At 37.9% G+C, this 23,425-nt stretch overlaps 1 protein-coding gene across 2 annotated transcripts in view; it reads right to left on the bottom strand.

Moving 5' to 3' along the window:
• The window catches only part of ADK (adenosine kinase), a 556,699-nt gene that overhangs the window by 105,906 nt on the left and 427,368 nt on the right, over positions 1-23,425 (bottom strand). The gene's annotated exons all lie outside the window — the stretch shown is intronic.

Here is a 23,425-nt window from a genome sequence, read left to right on the forward strand (position 1 = left end):
GCTTCTAACAAATACATGACAAAAGTGATGGGATGTTTTGTTCATCCTCTTGATTCCATGCCTTCTCTCTCTTAGCCCTCGTTCTAGGGTAGATAAGTTGCCATGTTCTTGTTACCCCTATGGAGAGGTGCATGGCCAACAGCCAATGAGGATCTGAGGCTTGCCAGCAGACACATGAGTGAGCTTGGAAGTGAATCCTTCCCCAGTTGAACAGCGAAATGACTACGACCCTTGCTGACACCTTGATTAGTCTCATGAGAGACCCCGAGTCAGAGGCACCATGCTAACCTGTGCCGTAACTCTCTATCCACCTTTAATATATGAGGAATCTAAACCTTAGAGAGGTTAAGTAATAAGAAAAATCCAGATAATTTCTCATTCAAATTATGTTAATAAAAACTTCAAAGCAGCAGTAGTCAGCAGATCAGTCACAGGGTGAGAAAATTCTGGAAAGAAAATGTAGATCCATGCTACCTAAATGGTTTTGTGTAGCTGATTATGGTTAACCATTTCTTCAATACAGATTACTTAACTAGGAGATAATATCCTTTGCATGGAATTCATTTTTTGCATCACGTTTAGTTTCAATATACAATGTCTTTTTTTATTCTGAGGTAATAATTACCTTACTGAGACTAGAGTAAGATTTTTAAGTAGTGTTAGAATCCTCAGCTGAGAAATATATTATTGAGTCCAAGTCTAATACCACTATAAGGTCTGTAAAAGCTATAATAATATAATTCTAAGTCATGCTCAAATTTAATGATAAAGAAGTACCTGCTGTTTATTTCTTTTCTTACCATATATTATAACATAAAGCCTTACGTTGCTTAAGCCTCTAATTATTTTCTCATGCTGTCCTTCAGACTATGAGTTACCTTTTCTTTATGCTATTTACAAAATCATTTATGTACTTTCTTAAGAGACTGCATTAGTGTTATACTATTTAAAATTTTATACTATTTCTGATAAGGAAAAGTTTTAATTTGCAAATTAAATGAAGAATGAAAAAAATTGCCCAATAAAAGGTGAGCCTGAGAAGCCCTTTGTAAAATAAATTTCATTCACAAATATGTCTGTACTGGCTTTTCCAAGGAATACAACATCCAACTTTTGGAGATTTTCAACCTGTGCTCTGACATTTATTACCATATGCTTCCTGTCTGCAGAATGCTGAATAGAAATATTATTTAACATTTATTGAGTGCCAAAAACTCTATGGGGCAGTGTATAGCTATAAAGACAGTCATGGCCTCTATCCAATAGGTTTATAATAAAAATTAGATAGACAGTATATAAATTATACCTCAATAAACATGACTAAAAAAAATTAGGCAGCTAAAATACAGGCCCAAAAAATAAGGTTTAGTTTACAAGAGACTAAACCCTTTTACAAAGTGATTTATTAGCTGACTGTCTACTCTAGAAAGGAGAGTTATTCATTCTACCTTTAGGATTACTTAAAGGTGGTAAATAGAGAAAAATTTAAATTAGAAAAAGTGCTTCATCAAAATTTAAGAATGATTAGCTACTTAAGCTAATTTCTTCTAGAATAACCCACGTTTTTAGTTATTAAAGGAGAAGAGAGAGGACAGAATAAGAAAATTCTCAGGGTAGTAGCTATCTTATTAGGTATTTAATCTCTATTTTTAATGAAATAACACATGCTTGGCATAATGAGACACTCAGCAAATGTCAACTCTTTTCCTTTATCTCATTTGATCCTTAAAAAATGAAAATCTGAAGATTCAGAGAGATTAAAGTACCCAAGACCATACAGCAAATAATTGTTATAGCTAGCATTTGGATCTGAGGCTTTCTGGATGGCCTGGGATGGTCTGCTACTGATGAATGAACTCTTTCAGGTTTTATGTCTGAAAATGTCTTTGCTTTTGTTTTTGAAAGATATTTTCGCTGGATATAGAATTCTAGGTACTTAATTTTTTCTTCCTGTGCTCCAAGGTCTAGCTTGCATTGTTTCAGATGAGAAGATTGCTGTCACTCTTATCTTTGTTATTCTACAATGCCTTTATTTTAGAAATCTGGCTGCTTTAAAATCTTTACACTGATTTTACATGATTTGATTATGATGTGCCTTGGTGCTACTTTTTCCTTGTTTCTTCTGTTTTTGGCTTGTTGGCTTCTTGGATTTGTGGATTTATAGCTTTCATCAAATGTGGACAATTTTCAGCCTTTATTTCTTCAGTTATTTTTTCTGTCTCCCACCTGCTCCCCAGGACTCCAAATATGTATATTAGGTCACTTAAAGTTGTCCCACAGCTCACAGCTGTACTGCTTATTATTTTCCAGTCTTTTTTTCTCTCAGTGTTTCATTGTGAATAGTTTCTATTGCTATGTCTTCTATTACTATGTCTCATCTCATCCAGTGTATTTTTCATCTCAAGAAGTTTTATATTTTCCATGTTTCTCCTTATAAGGCATATACTTCTTTATACCTTCTTGAAATATAGAATATATTTAGAAACGCTATTTTAATGTCCTTGTCAACTAATCCTAACATTTGTGTCATTTCTGAACCTACTTTTATTGATTGATTGATGCTTTCCCTCATTATGGGTTGTATTTTCCTACATCTTTGTATGAATTTTTGATTGGATGCCAGACATTATGAATGTTATGTTTTGGGGTGTTGGATATTTTGGTTTTTCTTATATATTTTTGAGGTTTATTCTGAAATTCAGTTAGGTTACCTAGAAACAGTTTGATTCTTTCTGTGCATATTTTTAAGCTTTGCAAGGTGAGATGACAGCAGCTTTTAATCTAGAGCTAATTTGGTCCCCTGCTGATGTAATATCCTTTTGAGTACTAAACAAGATGTCCCATTTATTAGAGGTTTTTTCACATTGGCTATTGGGGACATAAACTATTATTGGTCTTATGTGAGTTCAGGGAATGTTCTGCCTGTTCCTTTCTGTTGGTTTTATCCCTGGCCTTGAGTAGTATCCCCACATACATATGCTGATCAGGACTCAGCTGAAACTCAAGGGGAGCCCTTTGTGGATATCCAGAGTGTGTGCTCTATCTCTGTGCAAGTCTCTCTTCTCTAGACTCTCTCTTGCAAATTCTAGCCATCTTGGCCTCCTTCAGTTGTCAACTCTGTCTCAATTCAGTTGGACTACTGGGTTCTGTATGGATATCCTATGCTGCAGACTGGAAACTATCCAGGCAAAATGCTAAGGTAATTGTAGGTATTTCTCATTCATTTCCTTTCTCTCGAAGATCACTGTCCTGTGATGCCTGTTGTCTAATGTCTAAAAACTGTTGTGTTTTATACATATTTTGTCTGGTTTTTGCATTGTTTAAGGAGGGAGGATATATCTGGCCACTCTTACTTCATTACTTCCAGCAGAAGTTCAGTGTGGATCCATCTTAAAGTATAGATCCTAAGGGATCCCGGCACATTCAATGAGTCTATAACATTCCACCTGCTGTTTAAAAAAGCTTATCTAATAGGCCAAAGACAAGACAGATTGGCCAGGTATCTTAAATGTCTCATACTCTGCTCCTTAAATCTCATTGTACAAAGGATACAGTTTCTTTACTTATAGCAACAGAACTAAACCATAAATATTCTACTTTACTAGTAATCTACATTTGAAACCCTCTGAACAATAACTCTACTCAGTTCTGATCCCTCCTTTATTTTACATATACGTAGTATTGTCATTTTCTTTTTATGTTATCAACTAGAAAGTTCCTTATAATTAATATAATCTTCACACTTTTTTTCCTGCTCCTCTCTTCCAACCAATAGAGGGCTCTACCATAAATACATTATGATGAGGTCAGCAACCTGCAGCCTGTAAGACAAATTCAGCCTGCCACCTGTTTTTATAAATAAAGTTTCCTTAGAACACAGCAATGCCCATTTGTTTACATATTGTCTATGGTTACTTTTATGCTACCACAGCAGAGCTGAAGTTGAGTAGTTTGACAGAGGCATTTACCTGGACTTTTATAGAAAAATTTTGCTGACCCCTACATTATGCTACAACTAGGATATTTGTAAATTTCAAAAGACTTTTTTCTTTTTTGCTGAGTTACCACTGAAGAACTGAAGACAATATGGAGAGCAGACTCCAGCCTGTTAGCCTTAATATACATAAAAATGTGTATCTTTTGACAGGCTTTATTTCCTTCACTCACCAGCAAAACAACCTAAAAACTAAATCACTTATATTCATAAAGAAGGCAATAAGGGCTGGCCAGTTAGCTCAGTTGGTTAGAGCGTGGCCTTCCAACACCAAGGTCAAGGGTTTGGTTCCCTGTACTGGTTCCCAGTGGCCAAAAAAAAAAAAAAAAAAAGGCAGTAAAAGGCAAGATCAATAACCAATTTTTATAAGTATAGATACATGTTTATGCAGGACAATGAGAAAGACTTTACTGATCAGTGCTTAAGATTAGATGAAAAGAGGAAGGGAAGACCTCAGATGGGGAGTGATCAACATCCTTCTTAAGTGCCTTTCTAAATAATTCTTTTCACTCGGCTCAAATGTACACTAATTTCCTTTATATTTTCCACATTCCATAATCCTTCCCAAGTTGTCAAGGTGTGATAAATCCCACCCTGACACTATAAATCCTATCCTCCAGGGCTATTTTGTTGGCCTTAGCTTATTCTAGTCTGGAAGTTTTTCAAATTAACTCCTAGAAAATAAGATTAAATAAATAAATAAATAAACAAACAATACATAAAATAAAAATGGACACAGGGTATGATTTTTTAAAAAATTTACTGTGAGTAAAGTGGCAAGGTTAAGGTGTGAGATGTGGTAGATTAATATAGATTTTAAAGAGAAAGCACTGGTTTCTAGCCATTTTGATTCTAACTGCAGAATTTATCACAAAAACTCCCCTATACTTTAGGTTTTTTAAGGGAGAAGAGGAAATAGAATTAGGAATCTCAGTAATATTCACAGTTCAAAACAGCACTGGATTAAGTAAAAAAGAAACTTAGAGGACTACATCATAATTTATTAAAATAACAGAATACTGTATATTAAAACAGAGAAGCATGTAATCTCCTACCTCTAATGGAAAATATAGGTAATTTTTCCCCAGGTCAGAATTTCTACATATGGATACACACACACACACACACACACACACACACACACACACACACACACACACACACACACACACATACACACACACTACATCCTATCCAAATATCACCAATAACCAATATTATTTTCTTCTTTCTTGAAAGCTGACTTGCAGTAATTATGTATAGAGTGTATTGTAATGCTGTTGCCTTAGAAACAAATCCAATATAGACAAAATTTTTAGAATGGCCAGTGGGAAGTAGCAAGGATAACCATGGAAATCATACAAGTCTCTTAAGTAAAAAAGCAAAACAAAACAAAACAAAACCATACAACTACAAAGAAGTCAGATAAACAAATTTTTTAACGTGCAAAAAAAAAAAAAGAAATCAGCCAAATGACAAGTGACACAATTAAGAAAAATCACAGAGAAATGTCAGAAAACACTCCATAGAGCACATAGTAGGTGCTCAATAAATGCTAAATTAAAAGCATGACTCACCTACTCTTGTGGTATGAAAAAGAAATAGGTTTTAATAGATACCGAATACTTCTGCAAAGCTCTTATTGCATTTGATAATGAAATGGGAACCAATCATCTTAGTCTACAGAATAGAATAAAAAAATATACCGATCTTTCTATCACACACTCTTGTCAGAATCTGAGGTAACACATTATCCAACCCTAGTGCTTGCTTGTGGTATTTTGTGATCTGAATTTTACCTGTGTATTAAGAACACATTGGAAACTGAAGGTAATACAGCATGGAGGAAATCACAAAGTACTGACGTTTTTATTGTATTGAACATTATTAAAATGATTGTGATAACAGATGAGATGTGGGATTATTTTTGTTAACAGACATTTTGACTTATTGTACATAGTATTACAAATTGGCTTCCACCTACACCCATCTCAGAAATTGTTTTCTCACAGATCTCAGACTTTCTTCTTGACCTCTTTGAATAGAACTTGATTTCTTTTTTCCAGGGAAAAAGGATTTCTGCATAATGTAACATTTAGAAATATTTATTTTAAGAAATAAAATTAGTACTCGTTTCCCTCTACTCTTTCAGAAATTTTATTTCAATCCCTCTCCAAATTTCTTTATATCTTCAATTACTCTTCATTTCCTTGGTGTCTTCCCTCCTTCAGGTCTTTTTCCCCACTTACTCCTGCAAATTCTTGTTTGGATCTTCCACCTCCTCTGGATAATTTAATAGGCAAAAAATGAGACTTTACTGATGTTTTAGAATTTGAATTTTCCTGTCCTCTCTAGAAACTCTCCTCCCTACTTTTCTTCTTTCTCCTTCTCTCTTACCTTTCTGTTGCTTATCTTCTTCCTCATTAGGCAAACTCCCTAAATGCAGTCTTTCTCTAGAAATTCAATTCTCAATCTTCCAATGTTTTCTCTCTTTATGTATTTTTGGGGGGGCAATTTCCTTTATTCCTTTCATTTGACATCATCAGCAGGTATCTTGCCTCACTTCCTGAGTCCCTTTGACACTTCTTTCTCTTTGCAGCTGACAGGTTCCAACTTCTGCCAGGTCCATTTTATAAGCTTAAGACCTATAATACCTACATCCTTGTTTCCAGACCTATTGACTCAAAACTAACTCTTGCATAGATTACTGCTATAGTTAACCAGTCTCTAGTACCAGTCTCACCCAGTTTAAATGCATCCTTACACACAACCATTAGGTTAATCTTCCTAAATACTGACTTTGATTAGCCCTTGCTTAAAAAGCTACCTACTGCTTTCTGATAAAAGTCCCAGGTACACAGTCTGACATTAAAAGGTCCTCCATAATGTGTCCCTACTTTTCCTTTCTAAGCTGATCTTTTACTATTCCTTTATACAAGTACCAGATGCCACTCAAATTAGAATGCTTGCTATTTTCTGAACATGCCCCAGGCTTTCTTTTGCCTTCATGCTACCTTGCACATGAGGCATTAAATGAATTAGAATACCTTCAACTACTCTTGTCAAAATCCTACCCATCCCTCCAGGGTTGGTTTGGTCATCTTTCACTTAATGGAAGCCTTCTTGAATGGTCTCTCTTTTTTTCCACCTCTAGAAGTGACTTTCTGCACTGCACAAGAATTTTCCTCAAGTTGTAAACCCTTCTCTTAATGGCAATTATGTGCAGACTGGGAACATAGTTATTTGTATAGATAGCTTATCTCCCCTACTAGTTGTAAATTCTTAGGGCAGAAAATCTTTTTCACTTTGTATCCTCAAAGCATCTAACATATTGCTCTGCACAGAATAGATAATAAATCCTTGTTGATTTACCAAATAATAAGGACAAAGCGCTCACCTACATTAAACAAAGAAGGGAAAAAAAAGCCCTCAAATACTTCTTCATTAAACTGACATTAACTTGATTTCTTGTGGTTCCTACTTTATTTGGAGGATCAGAATTGACTGACTTCTTTGCTCTGTATATTCTTATATTGTGCTTATGTTGCATTATAATTTATTTATAGTCTGTTTTGTCTCCTAATTTATCAGCTTCATGAGAACAAGTTTTGTATTACATCTTAGAACAGTTCCTCACACATAGCATGAATTATATAATTGTGGGTTCCAGTCAAGATGGTGGAATAGATGGTCCCCAGCGTCACTCTTTCCCACAAATCAATGAATTATAAAAATGTAACACAGCCAAGTTGGAGCCGCTGGAGCCCAGGTGAAGAGGAGTAGAGACCTATGGAACTCATGAAGGCGGGAGAAACCATGATGAGAGAAGAAAAAACTGCTCTCAGCGTTTCAGGCTGTGGCTGCTTTAATGCTGGAGTGCATGGAGCAGGAGCTAGCAGAAGCCACAGCTGTGCCCTTTAGATGGAGTACTTGGAGGCGGCAGGGGAGAAGAGGACTTTGGTGATCCCCAAGACAGCAAGACCACTAATAGGGTTCCCGTGGACCCACGCAGGAGCAAGGAGCCAGAACAGCTGAAAAAGGAGAGCCATTCAGAGGCCGGTGAGTCATCGCAAGGGACCGGCACAGGGCCTGTCCCACGGGAAGTGTTTGGAGCACGGGCAGTGGGGGAGACAGGCCCATTGGGAGAAAACTGGGACACAGCAAATATAGCTGATCTGCCCCCCAATCAGCGCAGGACCACCCAGAGGAGACTGGTTGGGAATGCAGATATACGGTGGTTTGATGAAAAAACTCAGACCCAGATCAGAGTTTCTACACAAGCCAGGTGCACTAAGTATCTGGAGAGCTGGAAGTACCTGTAAGGTCAACCATTAAACTCTGAGCTGCACAAATAGCCTTCCCTAGGGAAACAGCAGCAAAGCAGCAATTTACTCAATCACACTGCTCAAGTACTGGTTCCCATGGGAAGTTCCCCCATGTTAGAAGTAAGCAAAGGACAGAAAATTAGTTCAGGCCCAGGCACACCACCAATGCCTCAGGGCCCAGCTGGGGACCCCAGGCTAGCAGCCAGGGACCAGACCCCCTTCCCACACACAGGCATTCTGTGACGGTGCCTCAGGGCCCCACCCAGGGGCCTGAGGTATGGAGAAGGGGACCAGACCCCCTTCCCACAACCAGGCACACCGCGCCAGCTCCTTGGTGACCGCCCAGGGACCCAGGGCATGGAGAAAGGTACTGAACCCCCCTCCTGCACCCAGGCACACCTTGCCAACACCTTGGGGCCCACCCAGAGACCCCGGGCATGGAGAAGGGGACCAGACCTCCCTCCTGCAACCAGGCACACCATGCCAGAACCTCGGGGCCTGCCTGGGGACTCAGAGCATGGAGAAGGGGACCGGAACCCCATCCCGCAACCAGGCCCAACTCACCAGTGCCTTGGGGCCCACCTGGGTACTTGGGGCATGGAGAAAGGGACTGGATCCCCCTCCTACAACCAGGCACACTGCGCCAGCACCTTGGGGCCCGCCTGGGGTCTCAGGGCATGGAGAAGGGGACCAGACCCCCCTCCCAGAACCAGGCTCACCACACCAGTGCCCTGGGGCCTGCCCAGGGTCTGGGGGCATGGAGAAGGGGACTGGACCTCCTCCCACAACCAGGCACACTGTGCCAGTGCCTCGGGTCCGACATGGGGACCCGGGGTGTGGAGCCAGGGATCGGACACTCTCCACATCCAGGTACACCACCAGCACCAAAGAGCATGCCAAAATCATTTCCTCCATGTGGGTGGGCCACCACAGCCACCATGATGACCATGGCTGCCGTGAGGGTGGCTAGACACCACAACCACCATGCAGATGTTCTGCCAGCCACTGGAATGAATTGACACAAGAAGAGTCACCAGTGGAGACCAAAGAAAAGATGTCTCTCTCCACAAAGCCCATTTCAGAGTGATGGAAGAGGCATCTGCTCTGTGATTGTATTGGGGGACCTGATCATGCCTCTCAGCATTGGACAGATCATTTGGGCAGCAAATCAACAGAGTAACTATTATTCTCTCAGAGGGAGAGAAGAAATCTAGGTTAATTGAGGGGGGGAGGGAAAAAGGGATGGGGAGGAATTGGACAAGGGGCATAAAGAATAATTACAATTTGTAACAATATTTATGCTAGTATTATTGATTTGATCAACATATCTCAATGTTGAATCCACAAAATATGTATAATCAATTTTGATACAATAAAAATTTTAAAAAAGAATTATATAATTGTGCATTAAAATGAGTTGATTAATAGAATCTTTACTAAAAAGAAGGAATATCTTTCTACCTATATGCATTGAGATTTTAAAGGATGGTATCTAAGACTTGGCTAAAAACTTGGGAAACTGCTGGTATGATGTGTTCCAAGAGAGTATCTATATAATTCATATTTTGTGCCATACCTGCAGTTGTCCTGCTCTGGGAAGTTACCCTAAAAGATTTTGGCATTTGTCTCATTTCCAATATCACACAAATAATCAGGGAAATAGATTTTCCTAAAAGAATATTTTTCTTTGAATTTTTTATTTTAATTATATTTTCAAAGATGGATGCAGTCCAGACATTAATGGCAGATACAAAGAATATGGTATAGCAGAATAACAAGGACAAATGCCAAAAGGGTTGCTATAAAAATAGCAAAAACAAACCAAAAGCAAAGATAACTAAACAAAACCCATAAACCAACAACCTACATACAGATGAAATAAAAGGGGTAAATAATAAGTCCCGAGTCAATTTGAGCACTTGGTAAGTTATCAACAGAGACCAATTTTATGACAAGCTACTATTTTACTTTGCTGACATGCAATATAGTTAGAAAATATACAGCATGTGGGATAGAAACATAAGTCTAAATGAGATTATAACCAGCAATAACCAGCTAGAGTACACTTTCACAACCTTAAAATGACAATTTATCCCCCATCTAATAAATAAATGCTAATATATACCCAATATAATCTATGTCACTTCTTTACTGCCAGTGCACACGTCATGACAGACACTACCACATGTGTAGCTCAAGACGCACTACTGAATTTTCTTATTTCGAAAGAAGAAACACACAATAAGTTGATCTTGACGTCTAAGTGTTCTGAGGACAAGATCTGATTCAGACAGTGAAACTCTTCGAAACAGAAGCTAGGAGCTTTTATGGTAACAATCCTAAAAATATTGTTGTGAAAGAAATGATCTGAGTTACATCTCTAATTAATACGAACTGTACCTCACAAACAAGAAAAATCAATTTCTTGATTAGCCAGAGCAGATTAGAGATGGTTTAGACACTACAGGGCCCTGCGATGTGCTTGCTAATCCAGTGGACTCTGGTAATTAGGCAGTACTGGGCTAGCAGTAGCAGTGCTGAAGGAAAGGAGCCTAGATTTAGGACTAGGTTACTGCAGGGGAGGGCTCCGTGTCTCCCATCTCCACTTCAAACAGAATAACTCACTATAACTTTAATATGGTTAACCTTCACCTGGACAACCAACATTCAACAGTGGTTTTGTTATTATAAAGATTTTGAGTTATCAATAACTTTTGCATTGTCCTCTGCTAATTAAATAGGTGATGATAATCTACAGTTGTATTTTTCTTATTTTGAAAGAATGGCAAGGAAAGTTAGGAGTATCAAGAAAGCAATTCTTGAGAAGAAAATCATACACCATGTATGTGAGAGAATGCCAATGGTCTCAAGGTCTGTTCTATCTAAGGTTTTCAGAAGCATCCTAAATCACTGAATATGTTCTTGGCACAGCACCTGAAAATACAGCCATCACAGAAAAGGACATAACTTTCTTTGTGATTATATAAGAAAATATGTACTCTCATTAGTATCCCCGAGGCAAAATATATACACTGTATATTCTGTAGGTATGGCCTAAATTGTGAGATTTGATAACTGTGCTAGATTCAGAGCAGGTGTTTAATAATTGATGAATACTTCCAGTCTCCATGTGACCACTATGACAGTGTTAGTCAGATGCTATTTAGTACTGGATAGGCACGGGAGGTACAAAATTTCTCTTGTTTGTGATGATCTGGGCAGATTTTTGATTATCTGCTGTAGAATAAAGGAGGGTGGCAATAACTGTCTTCCATCCACTTCAAGAATTTTAATAACCAATGAACATATTAAATATCATTTATTTCTACAGTTATATGGCACTCTGCTAGGGTCACTTAATTAGACAAAAATAAGGTAAAAAGAATTAAGATGAAAGCAAAAATTAAAGTCAGAATATAGTATGCTGCACTTGAAATTATAAGGAAAGAGAACAAAAGAAAAGGATTTATGGCAGAAGAAAAATTTAACCTATGTCTAGAGAGATGGGTAAAATTTTAGGTGAAGATGTATGTAAAGAAGGGCATAATGGTGTGGAAAGTGAGAGGTGAGTCCTGAGAATACGAAGTGGCCTAATTTGGCTGGATCATAAAAGATGAGCAGGGGGGGCTGACCCCGTGGCGCACTCGGGAGAGTGCGGTGCTGGGAGCGCAGCGACGCTCCTGCAGCGGGTTTGGATCCTATATAGGAATGGCTGGTGTGCTCACTGGCTGAGTACTCAGGTCACGAAAAAGACAAAAAAAAAAAGATGAGCAGGGGGATGGAAAGCACTAAGATTTGAAAGGTAGATTTAGTCTGTAATGTGTTAAGAGACTGAATTTAATTCATTTAACTATGTGATAGATAAAGGGGATGAGCGATATTAAGGTTTTGAGCAGGTAAGTGACATAATTAGGACTACACTGTAGAAAGATTAATTTATCTAGCAGCAGTATGCAGACAGTATAAAAGGGAAGACAAGAGGTGAAAATTCTTAGATGACAGATCAGAAAACAGATAATGAGCACAATTTTTTTTTTTTTTTTTTTTTTTTGGTGGTTGGCTGGTATAGGGATCTGAACCCTTGACCTTGGCATTATAACACTGTGCTCTAACCAACTGAACAAACTGGCCAGCCCACAAAATATTTTCATTCAAATAGTGAATTATGGAAATGACAAATTCCAAGATAAACAATGTAACGGACTTTAGGTAACCGATCAGCTTGCTTTCCATGTTTTATAAAATAATAATATAAAAAGAAAGAGTCCTGAACTTGGAATCAAGAAGCTTGGATTCCAGTTCTTCTTTGCCTCTTTCTTTATCCCTAGTGTGACTCTGCACAAGATACAAACTCTCTTAGATTCTCTATCTCAAAAAGTCCTTTCCACCTCTAAAATTCAATGACCATAAAAATGATTTTTGGGAGGTTGCTAACAACCACAGACTATTGTTAGGAAGGGCCCCTTAAGCGAAAAGTCCAGTGATTGTATTAAGAAATGACTGGCCTAAATCAGTGAGCAGATTTAAATTCCTTTTGTTTAAATATTTTTTAATTTTCTACTGCTGATATCTTTCTGTAAATGGTAAAGTATCTTTTTAAAAGATAATAAGAAAAGATTATTTCTTTCTATAATCCAATATTCAAGAAACCTTTCTCCTTATTCATGGATACTTAAAACAAACTCTTGCCAAGAAAAACAAATTGTAAAATAGAAAAGCTGGAAAATGTGAATCATCACTAGTATTAAAACCCACATTTAATAATTATGTTGCAGTTTCAAACTACTGCTAAGTGCCATTAGGTTTAAACAGAAATTCAGTAAGAATTTCTGATTTTATAAATGGCATTTAAATATATTCAGAAGTAGAAACAAGAACCATCTGATAGAGGCGTGATCATGGTTAAAATGAAAAGGAGAAAATAAAGACATAAGGAGGCCAGAAGGTGAGAGAGAGGAAAAGCACAGTAACAGGCTGAAAGTGAATGCACCACAGTGTGGATGCTGCGGCTAAAGGCAGGAGGCAAAGGCCGATATATCTATCTTTTGTATTTTGCATTTTCTTATTTGATAGGATTTTGAATTAATACTACAATAAAAGATGAGGCACCTGTCACTTAAGAGGCAGAAATTATTTCAACAGAACTTTATGCCAAGTTCTTGAGGAATTTTAGAACATATGGAAATATACAACACATGACTGAAAATAACAATTTGGCCTTTATTCCATAACTAATTTGGATTTTATTTAAATGTCTTTTAAATTTTTTATTCTATCTTAATTTTATTCATATTCATTAATCGGAAAACTGAATCGCAAGTGGGGTCTTATTACATTGTTCTACTAACTAAAACAAAGTTTATGCTTTTTACTTGATATGGCCACTTGTTTAAAAATCATTAGAATCTCGAATTGTTAGAATCTTTAAGTTCCTCATTCAGTCGTTAGGGGAACAGTTATACTCTTTCACCAACTCAACAAGCGCATGTTAAGGATACAGCAGTGTTTCAGAAGCACTACTGAAACCAGGCGGAATTCTAGGACTGATGAGTTGACGCTCCATGCTCCAACTCCTCCTTTCTGAACCCTTTTTATTTTCACCCAACCCTCTGGCTCCCAGGGCTTTAAAACCACTCACTAAATAATTTAGAGGCCCCTAAGCTCTACATCCTTTCCCCCCATGTTACTAATACTTAGCAATTTTCTCAGGGCCCTTGGGCACATAATATGGAAGGAAGAAAGTAAAAAGTCAAGCTAGAGGGCCAAAAGAAAATATCCAACAAAAGAAGATACTGAAGCTTCTAGCCACGGCCGGGATGCTCAAGACCTAGGAAGCAGAAGAACCAAGGAACTTTAAGATCTCACATGGTTTAACAGTGGGCATCTCAGTGCAGCCAATGTGGACAGAAGATGGTGGTGGTGCTAATTCCCTGAATGTTCTACTTCATGAGATACCTGGGGAGGTGAAAGAAAGCACTCCAAAAATGACTTATATTTAATTTCCCAGGAAAGATATTTATAATTGTATTTCACTTAATTTCAGGAAAATAAGATTAAAGTGACCTTTTTTGCACTCGTGAAATTAAGAACACAACAAACACACAAAAACGCCTATTTCCAATACAAAATACTATACATACGACCAAGTGTATGATAGCATAGTATACAAATGTTGAGAAATATGTACCAAAATGGTGAGAAAATTCAAATAATTTTTTTAAAAAATGGAATATGGTTGGTTAGGAAATGTTTGTAAGTAAAAGGATTTCTGTGTTAGACTTTGAAAGAGAATTCTGGGAAGAAAAACAGAGTAAAAGCATAAAAGCAAAATGTACCACAGAATGCTAAGAAAATAACAGAATGGGGCTCATGGGCCATCAAAGAGAACAGATAAAATACCATTACTTTTCCTGGGTTTCAGAAGGTTTTCAGGTTTTGAAAATTAAAGGTAGAACATAATACAGTCCTTTCTTTTCTTTTCTTTTTTTTTTTTTTTTGTGTGTGTGTGTGTTTTTCGTGACTGGCACTCAGCCAGTGAGCGCACCGGCCATCCCTATACAGGATCCGAACCCGCGGCGGGAGCATTGCTGCGCTCCCAGCCCCGCACTCTCCCGAGTGAGCCACGGGCTTGGCCCTGGTCCTTTCTTTTTTCAAGTGGACTTCTTCCAAATCTTGATGACTCATTTAATTTTTTCTTTCTTTCTTTTTTTTTTTTGGCCACTGGCTGGTACAGGGATCTGAACCCTTGACCTTGGTGTTATAAAACAACACTCTAACCAAATGAGCTAACTGGCCAGCCCTGGGCTCACTTAATTTAAATGGTCTTTCTGGTTGATTTCTGAGAATCTGGCCTTTGACTTTAAACAAAGAACTGTTAAAAACCAAAGATGTAGACAGCAGAGAGATGCTTATGGAAACTGATAAGTGAAACAGGTTGTTTTCTAGATGTACTTGTTTTACTTGTAAATACTGATACAATAGTATCCACTAATGCAGTAGCTTTAAGGATTATGACAGCAACCATGGTAAAATATTTACTTTACTTTGCAACTTGCCATACACAGACATATGTATACATCGCACTTTTATAATGCACATTCTTATATTTTTTATTCTATTTCATGAAAAAATGCTAATTTTGTCCCCTAAAGTTAAACTAAAAGTATTATTTACAAAATAACATGACCCTTTGGAACTCAGACTTTAAAAAGTTCCTTATCTTGTAGTGACTGAAACATAGTAAGTGCAAATATCAATCCATCTACTGTGTGCCAGGGAACGATGGTAGGAACTTGTAATTCAGGAGAGATTATTAAGAGAGATGTAGCTGAGATTTGGCGGTGTGGATGAAGAAGAAATCTCTGAGAATAATATTTAAATTGAGACCTAAATGATGAGTAAGAGTTAGCTGCGTGAATAACACTGAATACTGGGGTAAAAATAGGTCAAGAGAGAAGGAAGAGTATGTGCAAAGAGTCTGAGGGGACAGGAGAAAGAGCTTAATTGTTTTAAAAACTGAAAGCAGACCATTGTGGCTGGAGAAGTTAGTGAAGAGACTGTGTTATGGATTCTGAATTTTTTTCGTAAGTGAAACAAACAAAAAAAATAAAACAAAAATCCATAATATATACAAAGAAAAAGTGGTATTTGTTAAATGTAAAACCAAATACAGAAACCAAATTTAATTTTGCCCTTGACCTGGTTCACAAGGACAGTTTTAAAGTTAGAGTATAAAATATAACAGAAGTGTACTTGACACAAAAAAACCGTGATATAATTTCTTGCCAAAGCAGGCAAGAAATTGAAAGCACATGTACTATGTTAAAAAGGATCCTAAAATTTTATGTGCCAGATTTGATAAGGGATCTGATTTATATTCTGGCATTTAGCTGGAAGCCTGGATTGGTGTGATGCAGCAACATAGTAAGGACTTGATTTTCCCTGCTCTTTCATAGATATGTCATATTCACTTGGCCCCTGGCAATTACACTTAGTACAAACTGATGCACTAATTTCCAACAAAGGTTAAAGATCAGGGCCAAGAAAAGTAGGACTATCTCTAAAGAAGAGGACACAAATTGCTATTCAGTGAAAAGTGTGTTTGCACCCATTCCAATATAATCAAGTCCTTGAATCTATCCCCAGATCAGAGGTTCTACTGCTTTTCTACCAGCTCCAGTTACCCTAATTCTGTATCAAGTACCCTACATATAAATTTTTTAAAAGGGAAGTCCCTGTTCCTTTAAAAATGCCATACAGACCTTATTTATTTGAAAAACATTTATTAAACATCTACAACGTGTCAGGCAGTGGGCCATAAAGAAAAAAACATGAATAATGTCCTTATATTTCACTTCCCCTATAAGATACATTCTGCAATTAATGCTTGTGCTTCCCTGTCTCAATTTTCTACTTGATTATCTGTCTTGCTCACCACTGTTATCAAGAGAAGTGCTTGGTATGTAGCAGACATTTAAATATTTTTTGAATTAAGAAATGGTATTTAGGGACCTAGGGAATGTGAGGTTGTACATGTGCTCAAATGCAGCAGGTATATACAATTAAGCGCACTATAACCTCACAATCAGATACTTAAACGTAACTCTAGATCATCATATCAGAGAGTAAAATCTAGAGAATCATTAGCAAAAATGACAAGGCAAAGTTGGGAGGCAAGGCATTGGGGAAACATAAAAATTGTGTCACTAATCCTTATGAGATCTCTTAAAACATGTTTTGAAACCCCCAAAGAAGGCAAAACTCATTCTCATGAAGACATCTCTATAAAAGTTCATTAAATATTCAGGTTTTCAGTTCTGGATCCTAAGTATTCTTTGTACACAGAAACATATTTCTACATACCAGGATCACTCATATATTATAGCACTATAAAGTGACAACCAGTTTAACTAAAGTAAAAATGGAGTACTTTCAGAGTTCTACCTGCTTTCTCAGATATATCTTATAGGACTTAGGTGAAAGACTAAGATAACTGACATGTATTCCTACATAAGATATTTCCTTTTTTTGCTATTACAAAAACAAAAGTGAATTCCATAACCTTTCTGGGTTTCAAATTTTGTACCTGTAAAATGAAGCGATAGACTCAGGTGGCCTCCTAGTTCCAAAGCCTATGATATGACCAGTGACAAAGTTTATTTTCTGAGTGTGGCTGGGGCTACTGGAGTATGTTTAAATTAAGTGAAAGTGACTTGTGGGATTACCACTTGCTGGGGAAATTTTTGCGTGTATGAATTAGAGTCAAGAAAAGAATTCCCGTTATAACGATGCCTAAATAGTGATGATGGCTTTTTTTTTTTTTTAATGTCAGCTTGGCTAGGCTGATCTGCCCTCCTCAGTTATTCAGTTAGGAACTAGTTGCTGCTGTGATAAAGTTTTGCAAATGAAATTAGAGTTCCTAATCAGTTGACATTAAGTTAATCAAAAGGGAAATTATCTTAGATGGCTCTGACCTATTTAGGTGAGCCATTTAAATGAGAGTTTATGCTTACCCTTAGCTGAGAGATTCTAAATAGCTTATGCCCCAGGGGTTCCAGCCTGCTCATGATCTTTCCTTCCTGACTGGACTTTGGACTTGCTTGGCCAACCTGCACAATTGTATAAACTAATTCCTTATAACAATATCTATATCTTCTACTGGTTGTTCCATTCTGGTTTAACAATGACTCTTATAATGATGTTATTAAGAGTGACCATCTTAAAATATTTTAACTGTTTCCATTGAAAATGTTCATCAAGGCTTCCAGTCAAGATGTCGGAATAGACGGTCCTCAGCGTCACTCTCTCCCACAAAACAACCAATTTACAACTATAAAAAAGCAATGATAGCCAAGCTGGGGTTGCTAGAGCTCAGGGGAAGAGTAGGAGAGACCTACAGAGTGCATGAAGGTGGGAGAAGCCCATGATGAGAGAAAGAAAAAAACGCTCCAACCATGTCAAATCCTGGCCATTTCTAGGCTGGAGCTGCTGAGCACATGGAGCAGAAGCTGGCAAAAAGCTGTAGCTGTGCCTTTTGGATGAAGTTGCTTGGAGGCTGCAGGGGAGAAGAGGGCCTTGGTGGCCCCCAGGCCAGCAAGACCACTAATATGGTTCCTGTGGACCCACATAGGAGCAAGGAGCCACAACAACTGAAAAAAAGGAGCTACTCAGAGGCCACTGAGTCATCACAAGGGACTGGAGCACAGCCCGTCCCATGGGAAGTGTTTGGAGCATGGGTGGTGGGGGGAGATGGGCCCACTGGGAGAACACTGGGGCACAGCAAGGACAGCTCATTTGCCCCCCAGTCAGCATAGGACCACTCAGAGGAGACTGGTCAGGAATGCAGAATTGCATGGGGTGCAGTTTGATGAAAAGACTCAGGCCCAGACCAGAGTTTCTACATAACACAGATGCACTGGATTTCACTAGAACTGGAAGTACCTATAAAGTCAACCATTAAAATCTGAGCTGCACAAAAATCTTCCCTAGGGAATCAGCAGCAAAGCAGCAATTTAGCTCAACCACAGGGCTCAAATGCTGGTCCCCACAGGAAGTTCCCCCATTTTAGAAATAAGCAAAGGACAACAAATTAGTTCCAGTGCAGAGTCTGAGTGATGGGAACAGCAAACAATCCAACAGAGAACTGAAAGAAAAAACAAAGTACCTGCAACCAGAGACAAAGTTTGATATTAACTAGTAAAGGTCTCATTTCACCAAAGAACACCTATAACACCTAGAAGTCCCCTTGGCTACCAAACCAGAAAGGGGAGAGGGCTGAGGGCTTCAGCTATGCCCCCTGACATGTGCAATCAGTCCTGAGGGCGGGGGCCTTGAGCCTTGGCCACACCCCCCTGACAAGGACAGCCACCCCAGTGACAGCCACTGAGCTGCTGCAGGAAGCACCCAGGCTCTCCTGAGCTAGCGTGGTGTGGGGCCTCAGGCCTTGGTCACGCCCCCTCATCATGAGCAACCAGCCCAGCGACGACCACTGAGCCACTGCAGGAAGCACTCTAGGCTCACCTGAGCCAGGGCGGTGGATGGCCTTGGGCCTTGGTCATGCCCTCCCAACATGAGCAACCAGCCCAGTGACAACCACCAAGCCACAGCAAGAAGGGCCTTGGGTTCCCGAGGTGGGGAGGTAGGAGGCGAGGGTTTTTGCTACACCCCCCTGACATCTGCACCCAGCCCAGCAATGACCAAGCCACCACTGGAAGCCCCCCGGTCTCCCGTGAGAATTTTTGGGGGTGCCACAGGCCTCAATCCTGCCCCTCATCCTTCCTCCTTCTTACATTCCATTTCCCTCCCCTTTCCCCTCACCTCCCAACTGCTCTGCAACAGTATCATAGAATGTAAAAAAATATTAAAAAAAAAAAAGAAAAGAAAATACTGATCAATTTTAATAAAATCAGTGGATTTGGGGATTAGAAATATATATATTAGACCGATGAAGTCTATATTCAAATGAAAATGTGAGGTGGGCAGAGGTTTTCTTTCATGTGTTGTCCTTTGATTTATGCTCTTCCTCGTCTCCTTACCACAGACTCCTAGTCTTCTCATTCTCTCTCTCCTTCCAAAACTGAGATGAGGATAAGATCTTAAACTTATTCACATTGTGGCATTAAGGTTTGACAACTTTTAGCATGCTAAAATTTCTGTGAGGTACTTCTTTTTAATAAGGGTGAAAGCTTGAATATGAAGGAGTAACTGGCAAACGGTGAAATAAGCAAGAAAATAAGTACATTGTGGCAGACTTAAATTCACAAAGTCACAGATGACCATTTAATTATGTCTACTTCTAAAACTGGCCACTTTCAGTTTTTTTTAATGATTTCTTCATTTTTTTTACACTCTAGAAATGATTGTAGCCAAACTTCCCCCACCAGTAATATTTCCTTAGCAGGAAACACTGCTCACAGAAGAGACTAACATTTTCTTTGATCTGTTTTGTTTTTATTTTGGGGAGGCGGTCTTTATACACTGTTGCGTCATTTTCATTTGTTTTATTATTTGTTTTGATTTATAGTTGTCCCTCAGTTTCTGCGGATATTCAAGTCCCTTATACAGAACGGCAAAATATTTGCATATAAACTACGAACATCCTCCCATATACGGACAGTCCCCAACTTAGGATGGTTCAACTTACAATTTTTCAACATTATGGTGATGAGAAAGCAATTCGCATTCAGTAGAAATCAAACTTCTCTCATGATGCTTGGCAAAATCAGCAAGCCACAGGCTCCCAATCAGCCACGCATCTTTGACTTATAATATTTTCACCTTATGCTGAGTTTATCAGGACATAACCCCATTGTAAGTTGAGGAGCATCTATTCAGAAATAGCTCCAAATCATTCCAGAGAATTTGGTCTGTTGCTAGGTTAAAAGATCACTGTTGCAAAAATGACGACATCCTTCTTAGACTGCACAGGCAGTTATGACCCCATCATATAGCAGATACTTGCTACTCTAGGGCTCAAATGATTAGCTTCTGTAAGTAAGTGAATGAATGCATACATTAGACCCATATGAAATGTACAACTTGATATTTCTAAATAAGGTAAAGATCAGAAGCAAAAAAAGACAAGACTAACAAATATGACTAAATACAAATTTAAAACTTCCATATATCAGAAGCACCAAAAATAAGGTCAAAAGACAAACTGAGAGAAATATTTACAAGTCAACTAGAGATTTATTTCCCTAATAAAGGAAAAAAAAACAAAAAAATAAAAAAACAAGAAAAAATTTAGTGGGAAAAATTGAACCATCTAAAAGTAAAAGAAAATGGGCAAAGAAGTAAGGATTTGAGAGAAGAGGAAAGAACAAATGGCTTGTAAACATATGAAAAGATGTGAAACTTCAAGAATAACCCTAGAAATGTGAATTAATAAAAAGAAACATTGTTTTAAATTTATCAGCTTGGCAAAGCTTAAAAGGATGTTTAAACTGAGAATATGACTTGGTAGAACCTTTCCAGAGGGCAATTTGGCAAAATCTATAAGAAGTTAAATTTTCATTTTCTAAGAATCAGCAGTTAGATTCTAGAGATTGAGCCTATGGAAATAGTTACACAAAAGTACATGAGACATATATTTACTACAGCACTATTTGTAACAACAATGAAAGGAAACAACCTAATAGCCTATAATAAGAGAATAAGCCATGGTACAGTCAGTCATATAATACAACTCAAAAAATAAGGCAGGGCTGGCGGATTAGCTTGGTTGCTTAGATTGAGGTGTTGGTAACACCAAGGTCAAAGGTTTAGATCCCCGCACTGGCCAGCCACCACCAAAAACAAAAACAAAAACAAAAAAGAAGAAAGAGGCAGATAAATTGTACTAACAGGGAAAGAGGTCTACCTACTTTGTTATATAAAAATCTGCAAAAAACCAGAACTATTTCTGTAATGTTCAGATTTTAAACAATGAAAAGAAAAAATAAGTTTCAAATACAAGATTACAGTAATATCTCTGGTCATCTGTTTTACATTATTGCAAATTATATAGAGATATCCGATATTACAATAGTTTATACAATACTAAGTTACATGGTTTTAAATTATAATTGGGATGAAAGGGTAGACATAAATATTATACAATCAACATTTAGTATATCCCTGTCAGTATTTGCCAGTCAAATACATATGCATATTTAGCTCCTTAAATTTACTAATTTGTATTTGAGGACCTATGAGTTATCTCTTACAAGTTTCAGTCAAGAGTATAAGGTAATGAGAAAATAAAGCACAGGGTTCTACTCGCATATAGCATAGCTGATCCTAGCACAGTAGTCCCCCCTTATCTGTGGTTTTGTTTTCCGTGGTTTTGCCTTCCATGGTTTCAGTTACCCATGGTCAACAAGAATAAGTGCAAATACAGTACAGTAAGATATTTTGAGAGAGAGAGAGAATATTCACATAACTTTAATTTCAGTATATTGTTATAAGTGTTCTATTTTATTTTCAGTTCTTGTTAATCTCTTACTGAGCCTAATTTACAAATTAAACTATCATAGATATGTATGTATAGGAAAGAAAATAGTATATATAGGGTTTGGTACTATCCGTGGTTTCAGGAATCCTCTGGGGGTCGTGGAATGTATCCCCCAAGGATAAACAGGGACTACTGTAATTTCATTAAAGAATATTTAAAATTTTAAATTTGTACCTTCAGTGACAATAGGTGTAGTACAGCCATCAGCTCAAATTGAAATTTATTTTCCTTATTTTATACATAGCTAGAAATAACACCATTCCATAACATGCCATAGCACTTGGACTATTTCAGATAAATATCTGATAAGATCCACAGTAACAGGGGTGTGCTCATATTATTTTCTTCAGATCTGACAGCCTACTTACTCTAAAGAATGCAAGAGTAAGGCATAGGTGGGGACCCAATCACAGAAAACTAAGTCCTCTTCTATAGCTACACTGCTGTATAACCTATGCTTAAGTTTTATGGAGTAATAATAGTCCTAAAAGGAAACGAATGGCGTGCCTCCAGCTGTGCCTGGCATCCTCCTCTCCCCAAATTCTAAAACAGACTACTATATATATATTTTTTTTAACTTGACACATAAAGGGAGAAAGTGGGAGAAGAGATGAGATTGGTTAAGGATTGGTCAATGAGACGGAAAAAATGTTTCCATGAATGCTATATACGCCCCACCCTCCAAATTTTCTAAGTGGTATTGATATTCCATATTTAGTTAAATATACAACAGCAGAGTCCCTGCTGGTCAAAGCTAGTGAAGCTGTTCTTTTAGCTCAGTGGCAAAGAATATACATCATATAGTACAAGAGAGGCTACAGACTTGAAATATACTCCTGCCAATTGCTTTTTACTTTGAAAGCTTTCTAAATCAATGATAAGCTATCTGCACTGAGAAAGGTATGGAATAGCCCCAGGTTGTACTCGTATATGCAGTCCCGACGTAGAAAATAAGCAGAGCTCATATGGCATATCGCTGTTCTCTATTTTAGAACTAGCACAGGAACCATGTGATGTGTTCATTGCTATGGCAACTACATTTCAGTAGTGAATGGGAGAGCAAATAGGCATGTAAAACATGTATAAGTTGTCAATATATAAGTAATTGCTGCC

This window comes from Cynocephalus volans, chromosome 7 (assembly GCF_027409185.1).
Source record: "Cynocephalus volans isolate mCynVol1 chromosome 7, mCynVol1.pri, whole genome shotgun sequence".
Classification (NCBI taxonomy): Eukaryota; Metazoa; Chordata; class Mammalia; order Dermoptera; family Cynocephalidae; genus Cynocephalus; species Cynocephalus volans.